The sequence below is a fragment of the Apus apus genome, chromosome 13 (genome assembly GCF_020740795.1).
Source record: "Apus apus isolate bApuApu2 chromosome 13, bApuApu2.pri.cur, whole genome shotgun sequence".
Lineage (NCBI taxonomy): Eukaryota > Metazoa > Chordata > Aves > Apodiformes > Apodidae > Apus > Apus apus.
The window spans coordinates 18,557,298-18,577,473 of record NC_067294.1 but is presented as its reverse complement, the minus strand read 5'-3'; the positions used below and the strand labels follow the sequence as shown (position 1 = coordinate 18,577,473).

Here is a 20,176-nt window from a genome sequence, read left to right as displayed (position 1 = left end):
GCACAGCCAAACCACCCAGCTTCACTCCCCCCATCTTGCTCCCCCAGGAATCCCCAGCCCCCACAAGGAGAAGCCTAAGCCACAGGCATGGACACAGGATCCCAAAGTAAGGGAGACCTTCTATGGACGGGACCAGGAGAGCCCGAACACCCCTTGTGCCACTCCCTGTCCCTTGGGCCTGGCAGTGGGGAGTGAGATAAGGAAGGTGAAAGGTTTGGGGAGGGAAGTGGGAGCCACCAGCTGAGCATCCTCCAGGGTTTCATCCTGGTAGCAAAGGTCAACCACGCTCCAGCCCCTTCCTGTTCAGCCACAGCAGAGGCAGAGCTGACAGCACACCCAAGTATTTGCATTTCCTGATGGCTTCGTGCTGAAATTGCCCATCTTGATGATGCATTAATGCTGGCTCCTGCATTTCATTACTTCTGAGGGAGAGAAAAGGCAGAGAGTGAAAAGAATCATTCCCCTGGACTCCGCCTGGTGAGCCTGGCTGCCCTGTGCTGCTGGCCATGGGCTCTGCAACATGCTCTTTGGGGTGAGTTTTGGGGTGTCCAGCATGCCAATGGCCAGCACCCTCAGGATGTGACCTCCCCTGTGTGTCCAAGCTCTACCCAAGGGCACATGGATGAAGTCGAATAGCCCAGGGCACCCAGAGGGGAGCACCCTGGCACCATCACAGCATCTCCTGTGGCCTACAAACCTCTGTCTCAACCCCCTTCAACTTCAAGATCCACCATCAGTGGGATGTGGCACCTCTCCGTACTCTCCCTTGCTTGAGACTCATGAAAGCCTCAGCCATCAGCATTGGGCAAGGGTGGGAAAATCCAGCTGGATGAATGTGACTCCACAATCCCCAAAAAAACAACCCTACCCACGAGCTCTCCAGACCCTTCATAACCCTGAGGCTGAGACACTTGAGGCTTTTCAGTCTAGAGAGGAGAAGACTGAGGGGGGATCTAATTTATGTCTGTAAATACATGAGGGCATCAAGAAAGCAGAGACAAACTCTTGTCACTTGTGCCCTGGGACAGGACGAGGGGCAATGGATTCAAACTGGAGCCCAGGAAGTTCCACCTCAACATGAGGAAGAACTTCTTTCCTGTGAGCGTGACAGAGCCCAGAGAGGTTGTGGAGTCTCCTTCTCTGGAGACTTTCCAGACCTGTCTAGATGCCTTTCTGAGTGTTCTGCCCTAGCTTTGGTCCTGCTCTGGCAGGGGATTGGACTCAGTGATCTTTAGAGGTCCCTTCCAACCCAAATATTCTGTGATTCTGTGAACCCTTCTTGAAAGCAACTGGTCAGAGCTCACCCCAACACCTTCATTTGGGCAGCTTCACACTGTCCCCTAAGCCAGGGAGGACCAGTCCTCACCCTCTGGGGTGTGATGAGGAGGTCCCTTCCTGCATCCTTTCCCAATGCCCAGCCTGAAATTCCCACTGACTCTCCTGAGCCTGGTTTCCATCTGCAAGGCCAGGCAGCAGCCCCTGCCCAGCCAGGCCTGCCCTGCCCTTCCTGGCTGTAAAAACAACAGGGCAGTGGAAATATTTTGGAAACACCTTTTACGGTTCTGTAGATGGAGCTGCCATTAACCCCTGAAGAAGCTGGGAAAACAGTTTCATTCCAGCCAAATAATTTCACAGGAAAAGGCTGATTTTTATGTCATTTTTAAGGGGGTGACTTCAGCACCACAGCATCAATCTGGTTGGAAAAGACCTTCAAAATCATCAAGTCCAACCACTACGTTAACTCTGCAGTGTCCACCACTAAACTCTGTCCCCTGGCACCACATCTGTCTTCTTAGATGTCTCCAGGGATGGTGACAATCATAATTCCCTTGGACTTTGCCATCTCTTCCTGTTCTTGCCTAGTGCAACGACCCGGTGCCCTGGCATTATGTCTGGATCAAACGTTTTCCTTCAGCTCCACATCCAGCAAGTTCCAGTTCCTGAAGAATTCTCCATCCATCTGTCCCTGTTCTGCCAGGCTGTGGTTCTCCTGGGTGGCAGCTCAGGGTTGGGAGATCTGCTGAAATCCTGTCCCTGCACCCACCCTCCAGCTGTTTCCAAAGGCACCTGACAGAGCATTAGGTCACAGTCACTGTCAGATTCCAGCCCCAATCGGGGGGATGAGCACATTGTGTCCAGCCCTTGCCCAGGTCCCAAGTGGCTGAGGTCCTTGTCCCCAGCCTCCTGGCCAGGAGCACTGTCACCAGTGTCACCAGGGACACCAGTCACACCATGGGTGCCAGTGTCACCTCAGGAATTACCTCACTTTCAAGAGTGCTTCTTCCCACTTCAGACCTGCTTGAAAAGTCCAGTGCCTGGTCAGGATGGGGCCCCCCACAGCCAGAGAGCCCCCCCACCTGAGTCCAGGCACAGCAGGATGGGAGGGACACAACCCTCCACAGGGGGGCAAATGGGAGGCTGTGGGGCTCAGACACTGCTGTGGAGGTCCCAGGGTCGTTCTGCTCTGCGTGTACCACACAGATGATGCCTGAGAGGGGTGAAACCATCTCCTGGGACACCAGCAGCACTGACCTCCCGTGTGTTCCCAGCCCCCTCGGCTGCTCCCGGAGACGGCAGCTCTGGGACGTGACATTCCCTTCGTTTTATCTTCACACATGGGCAGCTCTCAACAAGTGCTTCTCTCTGCCTGCAGCAAAGGCCAAACTCTTCCACCACCTGGCACGTAATCCAGGACGGGGGCAAAGCTGAGCTGAGTGTGCATGAGTCCCTTAAGCAGCCAGGAAAGGGACAGAAGGTCCCAGCGTCCAGCTGGGGCCCACCAGCAAGGTCCCCAGGAAGGGATAAACAGTTTTCCTGGTGGAAGCCAGGTTCCTTCAAGCAATGCTCCAGTTACTGGAGGAGTTTTATGGGTCCCAGAGCAGCTGGGTCCTCAGCCCAGGGGTAAAGTTCTGGTGCTTCTTTGGTCACTGCTCTCCTGGGCCAGTCTGAGAACGGGCACAGGGAGCAAGCATGTCCAGAGAAGAGCAAGGGAGCTGGGGAAGGGGCTGGAGCACAAGTGTGAGCAGGAGCAGCTGAGGGAGCTGGGGGTGTCCAGCCTGGAGACCAGGAGGTGAGGGGAGACCTGCTGGCTCTGCAACTGCCTGAGAGGAGGTTGGAGCTGGGGGGGTCGGGCTCTGCTCCCCAGGAACAAGGGACAGAACAAGAGAAAATGGCCTCAAGTTGCCCAGGGGAGGTTTAGGTTGGATCTTGGGAACAATTTCTTCCTGGCAAGGGTTGTCAGGCCCTGGCCCAGGCTGCCCAGGGCAGGGGGGAGTCCCCATCCCTGGAGGGGTTTCAAAGCCCTGGAGATGTGGTGCTGAGGGACATGACTAGCCAGTGGTGACCTTGGCAGTGCTAGGTTAACAGTTGGACCTGATGGTCTTAAAGCTCTTCTCCAACCAAAACTATTGAATGGTTCTGTGACTCTCCCAGCAAGGACCCCATCTACATGTGGCATGGTTGCACAAGCTGCCCTGCGCCCTCAAGGTACAAATGACCTCCTGGAAGGGGACCAGCCAAGCAGATGCTCCATAGACACCTGGCTGCTGACACGTGCTTCTGTTCACAGATGATCCCAAGTACCCACCTTCAATAAGGTCCTGAGGAGGCCGTCATCTCAGTCCCCTGCTTCCCTCCTGGGATGGCTGGACCATCTCCCTGTCCTCAGGTTGATGCCCTGGGAGACTTTCCTCTAACAGCTCTCACCTTCCTGAAGGCTCAACATCCTCAATAGGTGCTTCAGAAGCAATAAAAAAATCACTATTTTGTTACCTCTGGGAAAATTCAGCAGTAATTCAGAAAAGATTCTAGAGATTCAGGCCATATTCAGGGAACATCCCTTCCAACCAGTGTCACACGTGGCTTGACTGAGTCCCTAAATAAATCCAGGCCTCAGTTTCCCACCTTTCTAAAACAGACAGGCCATTTCTTTAGTTATCTCACGCTTTATCCTCCTGTTGCAAACCCTCTGGGGCAGAGGCAGCCTCAACATGGGGATGCCTGGCTGCAGAAAGGAATGAGGGTAGGACCATTTCCAGAGGCCTTCTCCCTCATTCTGTTACTTGGCTCTGCCATTTGCCTCCCCTGTTCAAAAATGCCCAGACTGTGTGTTTCCAGGAGCTGAGGGGTTGCCTGAATTCCCTGGTTTGGGAGAGGGGCTCAGAGAGGGATGGAGGGGATGTCCCCCACAGCTCTGCTGTCCCAGGAAGGAGGAGAAAAGGTGAGAAGGAGAAAAGGAGAAAAGTCACTCCAGGCCTCCAAAATCTAGGATTTCCCTCAGAGCATCTGTGCCATCACAAACAGCAGGGCCAGATGATGTGAGGACAGTTTCCGTAGCCCTCATGAGCTCTGATCCCAATTCCATTTCCCTCCCTTTCCTCTCCAGTCGTGGCTGAAAACCATCTCCTCCCACCTCTTCCGAGGCCCCTTCCAGTGCCCAGAGCTCCTGGAGCTCAGACACGTGGTCCCTCAGAGAGCAAGATGGGTGCCTGGGGTTGTGAGAGCTGGCTATGGGTCCTCACACGGCTCTGCTTCTGAAGGGACATCCCCCATTCCAGGGCCAAGAGAGCACCTCCCATCTCTTCCCCTGAGGATACAAGGCTAGAGGGAGATGCTGGGGCCCCTTGTTGTGCCAGTGACCCCCATCAAGGTCCCAGGGCTGGATTCCCAAGTGAGCAGTGTGGACTTTGCACCCTGTAGCCAGGATCACTGCTCACTCCAGGCTCTGGAGCCCTGGCCCCGTTTGTGTTTGAGCTCAGGTCACCCCTTTGCATTGCCCCTGTCTCTGGAAAGGGCAAAGGTCTCAAGTCCTGCTGAGGCAGGGGGAGGTTTTGTGTGTTCTGATGGGATGTGCCTGGGAATACAGGAAACCATCCACGCTCCCTGAAGCTGGGAGCAAAGAGAGGAACTGCTCCCTATAGGTGGTGAAGCCCAGATGTCACCTCCCATCACCTGTGGCCCGGGACCTGGAGCCTCCCCCAGGGAGGGCTCAGCAGGCTGCGGTGTCAGGGGGCTGCCCCTTGGCAAAGCTGCCAGGGGGGCTTGTCCCCACCACGGAGACGTGGGGGCTGAGTGGGGGGGAGGTGGAAGCAGAAGCCCCCTGTCCCCCGTGGAACAGGGATGGAGGAACCGGCAGGGTTGCCATGGAGATTTTCTCCCTAGCAGATGCTCTGGGCAGGTGCAAGAAGAGGCTCTGCCCCCCTCGCTGCCGGCACCGCGCCAGCCCAGCCCGTGCCAGCGGGAAGGCTCCGCGCCCGCCTGCCCAGCGGCCCCCCCACTGCCCCCAACACCCCCCCACTGCCCCCACCGCCCCCACTGCCCCCACTGCCTCCGCTGCCCCCAACACCCCCCCACTGCACCCCACTGCCCCCACCACCCCCCACTGCCCCCACTGCACCCAACACCCCCCCACTGCCCCCACCGCCCCCCACTGCCCCCACCGCCCCCTCACTGCCCACACCGCCCCCCCACTGCCCCCACTGCCCCCACTGCCCCCCCACTGCCCCCACTGACCCCAACACCCCCCCACTGCCCCCCCACTGCGCCCACTGCCCCCGCTGCCCCCCCCCCACTGCCACCACTGCCCCCAGTGCACCCCCACTGCCCCCACTGCCCCCCACTGCCCCCGCTGCCCCCACTGCCCCTCCCACTGCTCCCACTGCCACCACTGCCACCACTTCCACCACTGCCCCCCCCACTGCCACCATTGTTCCCCCCTCTGCCACCACTGCCACCACTGCCACCAGCCCCTGCTGGCACCATGTGGGGAAACTGAGGCACCTCCTGAAGCTGCCCCAGGGTGCTGGCTTCACCTCCCCTGGCCCCAGCCACATGTGATGGTGGCACGTCTGGGGGTGCTCCCACCCACCCTGGGATCTGACACCCCCCTGGCAGCTGTGGCCTTCCTGCTGGGGAGACTGGTCACATGCAGCATCCAATACATTATGTGATCTATAGGGACCTGCCAGTGTGGTTCCACATGGGTGATCAACCTGTGCCAACCTCTCCAGCCAGCCTCAGGACCAGAGGGGCACTGCTGGTCTTGTGGAGCAGTAAAGAGCATCCCAGCAGGAGACAGGTGATGCCAGCCCAGAACTGTGGTCCCTTGGTGGAGACAGGTGGCCCTTAGCTCTGAATGAAGCCCAGGTGCTCCCAGCTTTCCACCTTTCCTTCTGCTCCCAAGACTTCTCCCTCTCCCAGATGCTCCAGCTACTTGTTGCTCCTTAAAACCATCCTCTGAAGTTCTCAGTGCCGTGGCATTGGAGCCTTCCAAATCACCCTTCCTGGCTTTTTGCCAAAGGATGCCTGGAAAAACTCATCACTGGTGCTCTCAACGCAGGTCGAGGAGCAGCTCCTCCAGCTGGACCTTTATCAGGAGCTTGTTTCACCCCCTGCTCCAGCACCAGTTGTTTGGTGGTCGAGGCGAGTGGTGGCTGGGTTTGGAAGGCATCTTCCCCACAGTGCAGAGCTGCTTGGCCAGCGTTGCTGTGGTGAGAAGGAGCTGCCAGGCTGTGTGCCCAGTGCCAAGGCTGCCCTTCCAAACACACCCGCGTTGCTCTCCCGCATCCCTCGAGAAGCCAGGAGCAGATAATGGAGGCAGTGTTAGGTTGGATTTTGGTGCTAAGATGGAAATCACACAAGCTGGCAAGGCTCCTGCAGCTGCAGGGTGGCCGCAGCACCCTCCTGGTGCCATGGGCGCTGGGGGGGAACCATGGGCCTGGCCCTGCTCTGGGGGCCACTGGGATAAAGCCCCCAGCTCCGTGGGTCAGTCCTCTTCCTGAAATCCCAAAGGCATTAAGGGCAGCGGGTGCTGCTGCACCCATCCTGGCAGACCTGTTGCTGCTGCACCCAGTTAACCACAGCCACTTAAGCCACTTGCCCCCTCAGGACACACTTTTGGGGTGGCAGGGCTGGGTGGGTGCAGGAGCAGTCCCTTGGGATGCTGCAGTGTCAGTGTCCTGGGGGACAGACAGGCACCTTCCCAGGGGTCTGCTGGCACAGGGAGCAAGGGACAGTGGGGAGCAGGGTGGGGACGTGGCATCACCCTGGGTGACAGGGTGGGAGTGGGGTGGTGCAGATGTGGGAGTAGCAGTGCAGGGTGTGCGGTGTTGGTGTGGGGTGATGCTGCAGGACGGTGGTGCAGTGTGGGGTGACAGTGTGGTCCTGGTGCAGCAGAGCCCACCCTGGTGCCCACTGAGGTGCAGCTCTCAGGGCAGCGTGGTGGTTTGTGCCTGGTGTGGTTTCACCTGGTAGGGTGCAGCCTGGTGCAGTGCCTGCTGCAGTGATGGGCAGTGCCCAGCACAGTATCCAGTGTGGCAGTGCCCAGTGTGGTGCCTAGGACAGCACTGCCCTGTGTGGTGCTGGTGTGGTGCTGCCTGGCACCGTGTGTGGTTTGGTGCCTGGGTCAGTGCCCAGTGTGGCAGGACCTGGTCTGGTGCTGCCCAGCAAGGTTTTGTGCCCAGCACAGTGCCTGGTGTGGTGCTGCACAGCTGGGTGCTGGCACAGTTCTGCCTGATGTGCTGCTGTGTTCAGTCCCTGGTTTAGTTCCCAGTGTGATGCTGCCTGGCCCAGTGCCCAATTCCTGCCTGCTCCAGCAGTACCAGGTTTGGTGCCTGGTTCAGTGCCTGGCCCAGCACTGCCCGCTGTGGTGCCTGGTGCTTTGCCTGGTTTGATGCCCAGTTTGGTCCAGTGCCCAGGGCAGCAGTGTCCAGTCCAGTGCCCAGTTCGCTGCTGAGCTGGTACCCTGTCCAGTGCCTGCAGCAGTGCCAAGCCTGGTGCCTGGGTTTGTGCCCAGTCAGTGCCTGTTTGGTGCTGAGCACTGTGCCGGGTCTGGTGCCTGGTTTGGTGCCCAGTCCAGTTACTGATTTGGTGCCCACTTGTTTCTCCAGTCTGGTGACTGGTCCACTGCCCGGCTTGGTGTCCGGTTCAGTTCCCGGCCCAGCACCCGGTTCGGTGCCCGGTCCTCAGCCCGGCCCGGTGCCGGTTGTTTGCCCACCGTTCGCTCCCCACCGGCGCGTTGCAGGCGGGTGCTGCCCGGTGCTGCCCGGTCCAGGCGCGTCCAGGCCGGCTCTTCGGGGCAGCGCGGGCGGGCGGGTGCGCGGTGCCACCGCCGGGGCTCCCCGGGCCGCCGCCGCCGCCGCCCGACATTGGCTGGAAAGTGGAGCAGCGGCGGGGACGGTCGATGCGGATCGATCGCGGCGCGGGCGGCACCGCCGCTCGGCACGGCACCCGCTGTCCCTCGGGTCCCCTCCCGGTGCCCCCCGCTGTCCCCTCCTGCTCCCTCCCTGTGTCCCCTCCCGGCGCCCCTCGGTTTCCTCTGCCGGCACCCCCCGCTGTCCCCTCCCTTCCCGCTCCCCCCGGTGTCCCCTGCCGGCACAACCCGGTCTACCCTCGCGGTGCCCCCAGGTGTCCCCTAACGCTGCCCCCTTGTCCCCGCAGCCCACCGCTTCCCCCAGTGCGGGGCTCAGCGGGCAGCCCCCTCCCCCCGGTCCTCCAGCTGCCCCTGGAGATGCGCGGGCCCCGGGACCAGACCCGGGAAAACCCTCCGGGGAGGCTGGAGCTGCCGCACACCCCCGGGACCCCGACAGCGAGTTCTGCTGGGGTGACCCTGCCCGGCTGCCGTGTCCTCGATGCCCAGAGGAGCAAAGACAGATGGGGTCAGCCCCGTACCCCAAACCCAGCTGTCCCCCACCTTCCCGGGTCCTCCCTCCTGCAGCAGGCACCAGCTGAGACATCTCGCTGGGGGTATCTCTCCCACCCCCGATTCACGGTGCCGTTCCAGACCCGGCAGCAGGATCTGGCCCTCCCGCTGGTCTCATCCCTGACCCTGGGCCCGGCTGGTCCTTGCGTGTGCAAAGATCTCCCACCACCAGCCACCAGCGCTGGGACAAGGACCGGAGCGGTTGTGCCCTCACTCCCCCCATCCCTGCCAGCTCCCAGCATCTGCCGTTCCCAGCGCTGGCAAATCTTTGCTCCGGCTGCTGCTTCCCGGCTGCCGCACAGGGGACGTTGTCCAAAGTTTCCTTCCTGGCAGCAGGGAAACCTTTTCTAATCTAAGCAAGCCACGAGGGTGCCTGGCAGTGCTCATGCGTCGCGGCCACTGCCCTTCACCATCCCCAGCCAGTCCCGGATTTTCAGGGCCGGGGACACAGTGGGGGAGTAAAAACGACTGCATCGGATGTGCCAGCAGCATCTCCCCATCTGCCTCGGGTGGGGGGCTGCACCGAAATCCCCGGGTGCGGGGTGGCTGCTGTCCCCCAACGCTGGAGAGAAGAGAGCTACTTTTGTTTTTTTGCTTTTGTTTTGTTGTTTGTTTTTGTTTTTCCCCAAAGTGCCTTTAATTAATGGCAGAAGGAGCTGACGGGGCGGTTCAGAGGCGCTTGGGAAGGGTTTTAGCCCGGGAGCTGGCAGCTCCCCACGGACACCCCCTCCCCCACAGCCGCAGCCCCTCATCTGAAGTCACCGGGTGACGGCGGAACCAAAGTTTCACCAGGTTTTGCTCTAGATAAACCGTGATTTTAATGATAATGCTGAAGGATCCTCTTGCAGCAGGCACCCCGGGGAGGGGACCGGTCATCTACGGGAGGGTGTAGGGGGGTGGGGAGCGGGGAGGACATCTAAAATCAGGGGACTGAAAAGACTTGGTAAAAGAACCAAAGGAAAGAAAGAACCAAATCTGCTGAATTAAATTATAAACCCTGCTCCTGGGTTTGGTCTCCTTTGCTTTTCGCCCCGGTGGCGTCGGGATGCGGGCTGGGGGGAGCTCACGCCGCATCTCCAGCACTTTGCATCAGGGACGACCCAGGCCCACCCTTCCCTCTTGTTTTCTTTCTTCCCCCCCTCCCCAAAAAAAAAAAAAATTTAAAAGGGGGAAAAAAATCTTTTTATTTGGCAACTCCTGCATGAATCAAGTTAGAATTTCACAGCTATTTAACACCCCAGCTCCAGCTTTTGCAGCAGAACCAACCACGCTCCACGCTCCGCATGGCAGGAGCTCGCCCCTTCCTGCCGGCGGGGACGAGCCCTAGTTAGTTCTCCTTTTTTAGGCAGGATTGAAGGCAGGAGGTGCTTTGTTCTCCTTCGGCGAGGGGTTTTCCCTGCCTCTGCCAGGCGGGGTGAAGCCCCAGCTCTCCCCCAGCTCGCACCCAGGGCCGCCGCTAACCCCGTCCAGCTGCCGCCGCGGCCGGGTGGGAATCGACTCAAGTCCGTAAACCCCGAGAGTTAATCAAAGTGCTTTGAATATGTAAATGCTGAGTATTGTTTATCATCGCCTAGAGCTGATACAGCAGTTTTCCTGCTCAAAGCCCCGTTCAGATGGAAGCTCATGAAAATTCACGACGGCCTCGCAAATAGGTGATGGGTATTATTACCCCATCCTCCAAAGGGAGGAAGAGCCGCCCAGCGGTGTTCCCTCTGGCAGCAGAAACCAGCAAGGGAGGCCGGCGCGGTGCTCGGGAGGAGGTTGTGGTGGGCTCTGCAGGGTGTAAATCCGTGGTCTCCTCTCCTTTCCTCCAGCCCAACGTTTGTCCCTCCCTGCCCAGCCTCCCGACAGCGCTTGGTGCTGCAGCCATGGCTGGGTGTGACGCTCCGTCAACACACCCGGCACTGCAAGCTCTTCCATCAGCTCTTCTGCAAGCTCTCCAGCCACCAGTGCTTCAGAAATTAATAAAACGACCCACCTGACCAGGAACACAGAGCGTGTGCTGGGATCTGAAGGAGCAGGGTGGCGAGAGTGGGCGAGAGGACCGTGTGCCCCATGGAGAGCCCCACGTCTGTGGGAGTGGATCAATGGGGTGGTCTTGGTGGGGCTCCCCAAGCACCAGCATCCTTGGCAGGCAGGGCATGGGCAGGGGCAGAGACAGGGGCAGGGAGACCTGGGCTAACTCCTAGCCCCTCCCCCTGGCCATGGGCTGGCTGGGGCAGGGGGGAAAGCATGGAACCTCCCCTGCCATCACTCATCTCCCCCCAGGAAGGGCACTGGTCCCTCCAGAGGGGACTGTGGGGCTGGAGACCTTGGCCTGCTTCAGACCCACCCTTTTCACTAGGGTTCATCTCATGGTGCTTCCCACCAGGTTCTTGGTGTTCATCCCACAGTTCTTTCCACAAGGTTCCCCAGGGTCAACCTGTTGACGTCAATGCTTGGAAGAGCTTTTGCCACCAATCTGAGCCAGTGCCTCTGTGGCCAGGAAGATGCCCCAGTTTTGGGTTCCCCTGGTGCAGAGCAGCTGACCCTGGAGGTCCAGGGCAGGCTCCGGCATTGTGAGCAGTGCCTGCAGCAGAGCTGCCAACCTCAGGGGAGGCTGGGGGACAGCTGGGAGCAGGACGTGTCTCAGCCAGCCAAATTTAATCCTCCTACGTTAGCAAGGCTTAAAATAGGCTCCCTGCAGCATCCATGAGGGTGGTGGAGTTGGCCTCCTCCAGCCCTCCCAAGTATTTTGGGGAAGCAGGAATGGCTGCATCGCAGAGAAGCACAGCTGGGATAAACTGTGCCATGCTGCTGGGGCCTCCTTCCCTGAAGCCATCCAGGGAATCGGACACACCTTGCAGCACCTTCACCCCTCCAACATGGGCTTCTTCTCTCAGGGTGCCACCAGCTCCCCTGCCATTCCTCTGCATCCCTCTCCCTCTGTCTCCCATGGCTGGGGGACCCCTGCCCTGGCTCTAATTTTTCCTGCACCTCATTGAAATGATCCCTTTAGGTCAAGCCCATTTCACGGTTCAGTCTCTGTCCACCCTCCATCAGCTGCTGTCCCCAGGACATGCCAACCTGAGAAGGGGTTGTCATGTCATAGAATCATAGAATCATTTCATGGTTTTGGGTTGGAAAGGACCTTAAAGACCGTGTAGTCCATCCTCTTTCCATGGGCAGGGACACCCCTGCCATTGTCAAAAGTCCCTCTCTATGACCCTGCTCACTGCATTTCAGCAGCTCTTGGGGGCAGCTGCCCCAGGGAACTGGCTCCTCTGTGAGCACAAAGTCACACTGGTGGCTTGAAGTAAGGCAGATGTGGTGACATGCTCAGAGCTGAGCTGGCAACTCTGAAGACATGAAGGTATTGCCAGATGGGCATGTTGTAGTGGGACTCTCTCATTGTCTCAAGTGTTCTGGACATCTTCTCAACACAAAATGCAAACCTCCAGGCCATTGTACTGCCAGCTCCAGCCTTTGACCACCATCCTGTGATTTGGAGCACCAGAACTTTCCTGGGCTTCTGGCTTTGCTTCCAAGGCAGCCAGAGGGATGCTCCTTGGGCACAGCTAAGCTCTTGTGGTCACCAGCAAGCTGGCTGTTCTCCCTCAGTGGGGCTCCTGTCCCCTTGGGAATGAGCCTTGTCACTCACGGGCCAATGGAGGAGGCTGTCATTGGATTCCACCTTCAATAGGGGAAATGAGTGGTGCTGAACAGGAGTGGAGGATGGACGTATAAATGTTGATGAAGAACAAGTGTGGATTATCAACATGCCCCACTCTCTGGACCATACATGTATCATCCCAGCACATACCTGATGATCTGGAAGAGATGTCCCACTGCAGCCCTGCAGAGCTGGAGCTCTGTCCTCCCACTGCTAAGCCAGAGGATCCATCAGGAGTCAGGATCCAAGCCCAGAAGGTCTGAAAATTCCAGAGTGGGAGTCTGTTGCCTTGGGCAGGTTCCAGCACCTCCCTGGGCAGGGCAGGATGGTAGCTCCAGGAGAAAAGGCTCCTGCCTGCTCCTTTTCCCCCGGGAGCCCACCCTGGGCTATGGGAGGATGCTGGGGCTGAGTTGGTGGCTCCTGGGGACTGAGGTTCAGTGGGGTTTGTGGGCTGCTGGGACAGTCCTGCTCTTGGTCCAGCAGCTGTGTTGGTGATGTCCATGGTCACCAGTGGATCTCGGTATCTGGAGCTGGGTCCAGCCCCAAAGGCCCATCTCCCTGCCTGGACACAGACTCTCCATCCCCTCCTGGACTCTGCCAGGGAGTCCCCCAAGCTCTGCCCTCCCTGCCTCACCCCCCTCCTGCCTTCCTACAGCACACGGGGAAGGCTCAAAGGAGCCGTTTTCCATTTCTCCTCCCTCTCTGCAGCCTCCCAGGGGCCCACGCACCAGCTGGGCCCCCCACCAGGCTACTCCCACTGCCCCTGCTGTGCTCCTGCCTGCCTTCACCTGCTGGGGCTGGGGCAGGAGAAGCCCCATCTCCCTTTTGGATCTCTGCTGTGCTCCAGAGCTCTTCTCCACCTCCCTGGTGGACCCCACATGAGCTGCCCCACTTCTCTGTGAACGACCACCTTGCAGGACCCTCACTGCTGGGGGCATCCCCTCCAGGGTGTCTCAGCTGGGCCCCCTGGCCCTGGGCTTCCCTTTGTTCTTTCCAGGAGCAAATATTCCTCAAGAAGAGCTGTGGGGACAGATGCCTTCCCCTGAGCTTTGCTGGGCTACTGCAGCCAGGAGAGCAGTGAGCTGGGAGCATCATAGCACCATGGAACGCTTTGGGTTGGAAGGGACCTTAAAGATCATCTAGTTCCAACCCCCCTGCATGGGCAGGGACACCTCCCACCAGACCAGGTTGCTCCAAGCCCCATCCAACCTGCCTTTCAACACTTCAAGGATGGAGCAGCCACAGCTTCCCTGGGCAACCTGGGCTAGGGTCTCACCTCCCTTGCAGTGAAGAATTTCTCCCTCAGATCTCATCTCAGTCTCTCCTCTTCCAGTTTGAAACCCTTCCCCCTTGTCCCATCCCTCCCTGCCCTTGTCCCAAGCCCCTCCCCAGCTTTCCTGGAGCCCCTTCAGGCACTGGAAGGTGCTCTGAGGTCTCCCTGGAGCCTTCTCTTCTCCAGGCTGAACACCCCAACTCTCCCAGCCTGTCTCCAGAGCAGAGCTGCTCCAGCCCTGGGATCATCTCCGTGGCCTCCTCTGGACTCACTCCAACAGTTGCATGTCCTTCTTGTGTTGGGGACCCCAGAGCGGAACCCAGCACTGCAGGGGGGTCTCATCAGAGTGGAGCAGAGGGGAAAAATCCCCTCCCTCACCCTGCTAGTCATACTGCTTTGGATGACAGGGTTGCCTTCCAGCCACTGGACACCCTGGGATCAACCACTTTGCAAGGTTTTGATTTTTCCTCCATGTCCCCAAAATGGCCTAGAAGCCTCCTCTGAAGTTACAGACACACACAACACGGTTCCCCCCGCTCACCTACGGGTCCATCCCCACCAGAACGCTGTGGTCCTGCAGCAGGAACATAGACAGGACAGCTGGATGATGCCAAAGTACCACCATCCCCACAGGACCAGGAGGACTTTGTCTGGCTGTGGGTACCAGTGGCAGCCACACTCAGAGCCCAGGATCCTGGGAGGCTTCTGGAAATCCAGCACATGCTGGTGGCAGGGGGAACATGAACCTTTTGCCAGGATTTTAAAGGAGGACGTGGGACGTCCTTGTTTGTGACCTTGATAAGGGCAAACTGGGGAGAAGAACAAGTTGTGCCCTGGTCAGTCAAAGAGAGGAAGGAGAGACACGGGGTTTGTGCCAGGCCAAACACACCAACTAGGTCTGTCTGATCCTGAGGAAATCACGTTCTGCTGGAGTTGGTGCTTGGGCTGGTGGCAGGAAGATGCTGCCAGGACAGGCTTCCACGAGACTTCCTCTCTCATGGCCGTTCGTTAGGGAATTAGGACATAATGAGATGAGCACATGGGAGAGGAAAGGAGCACCAGGGGAACCACTGCTGGGGCATCTCGGGGGTTCTGCTCTGGCCCCACACCCTCCGTAGGGAGGTGGGAGGAAGCACGGGCAGATTCTGGCAGGAGACCCATGGGTCTGGGGAAGTGTGACTGCACAGATGCCAGGAGCAGCCCTGTGCCTCTGGGGATCCCCAGCCAAGGAGGCAGCTGTGACACCCGAGGGGCCAGGCTGGCTGCCCTCACTGTGGGGCTAGTGGTGGGGAAGGTGGAATTGGGGGTGCAGCAGGAGTGGGGACAGTGGCAGCAGTGCTTGGGCTCACAGGCTCCATGCCAGCACCATGGCGGGTTGACCAAAGACCTGACAGGCATCAGGCAGGTGCCACCAGCTGGACCTGCATGGGGGCCATCTCCAGGCTCAGAGTGTGCAGGGGTCCAGCACCATCTCAGCCATGGATGACCTCAGGAGTGGTGGGGCTGAGACCCATGGAGGAGGGGCTGGAGATCTGTGGGTGGAGAGGCTGGAGACCTTGTGGGCTGCTCAGAGTCCCCCACCTGGCCCCAGAGCCATCCTCACACCCTGGCCAGCTGGAGGGGGCTGCAGGATGTCGCTCTATGCAAATCCCTCCAGGGACAACCTGGCCTTTGTCCTGCTGAGCTCCAGCCTGGATGCAACCGCAGCTCCATGCCAGCTCCAGCTCAAGCATGCTGGCAACCAGCTGAGGAAAATGTTGGAACAGCCCCAGCAGCTCTCCCTGGGGTACCCTAGCCCTGCTGCCCCCCTTCTCCTGGGATCGAGGAGGCTGAATTCCTCCCCAGCCCATGCCATTCCTGCAGCCCCAGCTCCATTGCTCCAGACCCTGCTGGTCTTTCTACACTGAGCCAGGGGAAATGCCAGCCCTGCAAACCAACTCTCCGTGTCCTCCCCAGGGTGAGCGCAGGAGGGGCAGCAGGGACGGGTGCTGTCTGTCCTTCACTATTTTTAATTGCTCTTTCCCAGAAAGGCTGGGGTAGGCTTTGAAAGCCTCTTCCAGCTGGGAGTTTGAAAGCTGGTTCCAGTTAGGCACCCGGCGCTCGCCGGGCTCCCAGCTGTTATTTTTAGAAGGGCTGAAGGGGACGGCCCCGCTCCCCGGGCTGGGGCTCCCAGTAGCCACCACCTCATGGCACTCTGGGCTGGGGACGTCTCAGCAGTGTGATTTTATGACTGCCTTTTTCTTTTTCTGGCGTGTTTTTTTTGTTTTTTTGGCGGGGACACACTCACACTTTCATCTGCCCACGTCAAGCTGTGCAGGCAGGAAGACCAAAGGCAGAGGATGTGAGCAGTGGTCATCCCCGAAGGGCCGGGGCGCGGGGCGACGTCTTCTGGTTGTAATTAAAAACCATCCGCTGGCAAAGTTTAAAGGCATGAGTGGTGCCTGGGCCAGGACCAGACCTGCAGGGATCAGAGCACAGACTGGCACCAAGGCTGCCAGCACCTCCTGCCCCACGCCTGGGCTCTGCCCCTTGCCTGGGTCCTGCTGGGTGTGCCCCGTGGCTGCCCAGCCCTGCCACAGCAGAGCACCCCAGGGGACCCCCCGCTCCCAGCCCAGTCATGGTCCCTTTGTCATGCACCCTGTCATCGCCCCCCACTGCACCCTCATTGACTCATCCCATCATTGTCACCCTCAGTCCTCTTCCATGGAGCTCACCCAGTTGCCACGACTCTTAACCCTCTTCCGTGGGTCTCATCCTACCATTGTGACCCCCAACACTCTTTTGTGGGGATCCTATTGATGTAATTCCCCCCCCAAACTCTTCCATGAGGCTCATCCCATCACCATGACCCCCCAAGTCTCTTTCATGACACTCATCCTGTGTCTGTGACCCCCCCAGCTCTATTCTGTGAGTCTTCCATCAATGTGAGCTCCCCCAGTGCTCTTCCATGAGGCTTGCCCCATCTCTTTAACCTCCCAAACCTTTTCCATGAGACTCATCCCATCACCATGACCCCCCCCAGCCTTCTTGTGTGGGGCTCCCATTGGTGTGACACTCCCCCCAACATACAGTCTTCCACAGGGCTTATCCTGTCACAGTGACCTCAGCCCTCTCCTCTGGGGCTCCCATTGAGGTGCCCCCCCCCAGCTCTTCCAAGGGGCTCATCCCATCCCTTTGACCTCACAAACCCTTCTTCCACGAGGCTCACCCGTCGCTGTGACCCTCAACCCTCTCCCGTGGGGCTCACCCCTCTGCCACAACGCCCACTCCTCCTCCGAGGGGCACCCCCACACCCCCCCTCAGCCCCACTCTCCTTTCACCCGGGGAGATTTTCATCCCCGCAGCACAAACCCCCGAGCCCGGCGCAGCGTCTCCTCGCCCCGGCGGCCTCATCAACTCCACGATCTTCTCCCCCGTTCTTCCCGCACTCGCCGCTGCCGGCCCCCCCCTGCCCCGCTGCCCCCCCAGGCGGGGTGGGGGGCTCACCCACCTCCCTCGGCAGCCCCTCCATCCATCCCCCAGCCCCACCCCAGCACCCCGGCTTGCCCAGCCGCCTTTGCCCTCCGCTTCAGCCTCCCCCGGGCTTCCTAAATCTAATAACCGGGGTGGGGGGGGGGGAGAGGAATTGGTGCGGGGGGGCGAGGGCTGCTTTCAGAGGCGGGGGTCTGACCTTTGCCGCTGCCATGAGAGCGGCGCGGAGGGGAAAAAAAATTGGCTGCGGAGAGAAAAGAGAAGCGGGGGAGCGGCCACGGTTTTACAATCCCTAAACGACATCGGGAGCCGAGCTGGAAACACAGGCCGGGGGCGGCCTGAGTGTGCCCCCTCTCCCCTTCCACCTTCCCCCCCCCCCCCGCCTGAAACCCGGCTGGGAAAATCCTGCGACCTTAGGGGGGAAAAAAGGAAAAGGAAAGAGAAGAAAAAAAAGCAAAAAAAAAAAAAAGCAAGCAGCTTTCTCGCAATAATAATAAGGAAAAAAAATCTCCTGAATTATTTAGCGAAGGGCTCCAAGGCGGCTGGTTCCGCCGGCAGAGCCCGGCCCTGGAGGTGACAACGGGCCGCGCTGGCGGCGGGAGCCGGGTGGTCCCAGCTCGGCCGGCGCCGCCACATTTCGGGGCAGAGAGGGGGTCCCTGTCTGGTTCTCACCCCGCCGCTGGGATTTTCACATCCCCTCGTGCTGGGAGGACAGAGCCAGCCAGCAGAAGGGGAGGTGTTGCCCAGGCAGTGTCTCCGCTCGTCCTCCCCCCCCCCCGGAGATGTGCGGAGCCCAGGAGGAAAATCTTTGCGGGAAGAGCTGCTGGTGGTACCGCCCTGCTCCTCCCGCACCTCCACCACCTCCCTCACCTCCACCACCTCTCACCTCCCTCACCTCCATCACCCCCCTCCTCTCCATCACCCCCCTCATCTCCACCACTCCGCTCACCTCCCTCACCCCCCTCACCTCCATCACCCACACACTCCCTCTTCCAGCAGCCCTAGCCTGAAAGGTCCCATCTCCCTGGCCAAAAGCCCCACCACCAGCTCCCCTGCAGCCCCCCAGCTGCAGAAAGAGCTGCCACCTCTTTCCCTTCACCTGTCTCTTCCCAATTTATTTATTTTTTTTTTTTTCTGAAGCAACGAACACTTTTCTTTGAAGAGCAACAGATGAGCAAGACCCTCCCTGTGCCTTTTATGATGTTAAATTTACTGCCTAGCTTCGGAATTGCCATTTTAATGACAAACACTCCCGCGGCTTTAATGCCTCTCGAGTGCTGGCATTAAAAAAGAAGGGGGGGGACACGACACACGTTGTCTCCAGTCTTCTGGAGGAGAACAAACTCCAGCCCATTTGCTGGTCGTTTCACAAAGTTTTGCCAAATAGATAATGTGTTTTATAATTTTGTGGCAGTGCGGTGCTCTGTTTGGTAAGGGAGGCCCTCTGCTGGCACCGGGCTGGCCAGGGAGCCCAGCCACGGGAGCTGAACCACCAAGGAGACACCAAGCCTGAGCTGATACTCCAGCAAGTGGCACCTGGAGAACCAAGCATCTCCAGCAGGTCGTGCCAGGGCAGCTGACCCTGGAGAGCTGAACCTGTGGGACCAAGCCTGGAGAACTACCCTGGGAGCCAAGCCTGGACTGTCACTTCCAACAAGCCATGACTGGAGAGCCAGGCCTGGAGAGCTATACCCAAGTCATGTCCAAGGAACTGACCCTGGAGAGCTTGCAGAGGTGAGCACAGGTAAGAGAGCTCAAGGAAAGGACCCTGGGAAATTGAGTCTGGAGAACGGAGCTCAGAGAGGTGAGTCTGGGGAGACATGGTCAGAAACCTGGATCTGGAGCACCATACATGGCTAGAGTGGCCTGAAGAGCAAATTCTGGAAGCAGACAAGCCCACCTCTAGTCCTGCCTCATCTGTCAGGGACCAGCCCTCAGGACTCATGCTTGCTGGGATCAGTGTTGAAACCCCATTGTAGCCCCTAAGTGTTGGTTGCATCCCAAAAGGGCTGCCTGAGAGGATGGAGACAACGATGATGGCCTTCCCTGGACTGAGATGAGGATGGAGGGGGCAGGTCCACTCCAGCTGCTCAGGCTTATGACTCAAACACACTTGCTCATCCTTTCTAAACAACCAGCCAGAATGCTGCTGCGAGCTTCACCATGGGATGAGCTGCTGCTGCGCTGGCTCCCACCTTGTGCTGGTGGCCGTTCCCTCTCCACTGGGCACAGAGCTCAGCAGTGATGGCCCCTGCTCCAGGAGCCTCACAGTCCTCCTTACCTCTCCAGGAGGGCTTCAGGTCCCTGGCCAAGGGCACCCATCACCTGCTGGGAGCCCAGGACAGGCCAGGGCAGGCAATGGCAGCAGGAGCCAGCCCTGCCCAGCTGTGCCTGGGTGCTCCAAAGGGGGAAAACAGCTTTTTCTCCAGAGATGCCTCTTAGTTGGTTGTGTTGTTTGGGTTTTTTTTTAGCAGTGCCTGAAACTCGGCCTGGGTTATCAGGGAGATATTAAATTGCTGTTGGAAGCAACACCAGCGGGGCGGAAAAGCCGTGATGTGCTCTTACCTCTTCCCACAAGGTCGAGCCGGGCAGCCCCAGGGGACGGCGCTCGCCGCGTCCTTCCTGTAACGAGGATCACATGTCAGAGCTGAGCGAAGCCTTGAGAAAATTAAACCCGTGAGCTCACCCCCTTCCTGAGCGCAGGCGCCAGCCGTCCCCGCGGTCCCTGAGCCTGGCCCTGCCAGCAGTGCCAGTGCCAGGAGGGATGGCCACCTCCCAGGGGATGGCAGCAGTCCCTGCCTGCAGCTGGTGCAGGATGGAGGAGCTCTGAACCCCTGAGTGCATCACTGGGGGACAGTGGGTCCCACCTTCCCCTGGGAGGAAGCTGTCACCCTGGTGTGACATGGCTGGCAAGGTCCCCTGAAGGCCTGCAGCCAGGTTTCCTCCTGGGACCCAAGTTCTTGCTTGGGCAAAGGGCCAGACAGATGGGTTTGACCCACTGGGATGGACTCGTGGGCAGCCACATCTTGTCCTTGCCAGAGCTATTCCAAACACTTGGAGGTGGCTGGGCTTGAGTGTTGGG

General features: G+C 59.3%; 1 long non-coding RNA gene across 1 annotated transcript; it reads right to left on the bottom strand.

Moving 5' to 3' along the window:
• Positions 1-9,857: 9,857 nt before the first annotated feature.
• On the bottom strand, positions 9,858-19,741 carry LOC127389918 (uncharacterized). The gene is made up of 2 exons (XR_007890766.1): positions 19,660-19,741; positions 9,858-16,081 (listed from the first exon to the last, which is right to left on the bottom strand). It is a non-coding gene; the product is annotated as an uncharacterized LOC127389918 (long non-coding RNA).
• Positions 19,742-20,176: the final 435 nt, after the last annotated feature.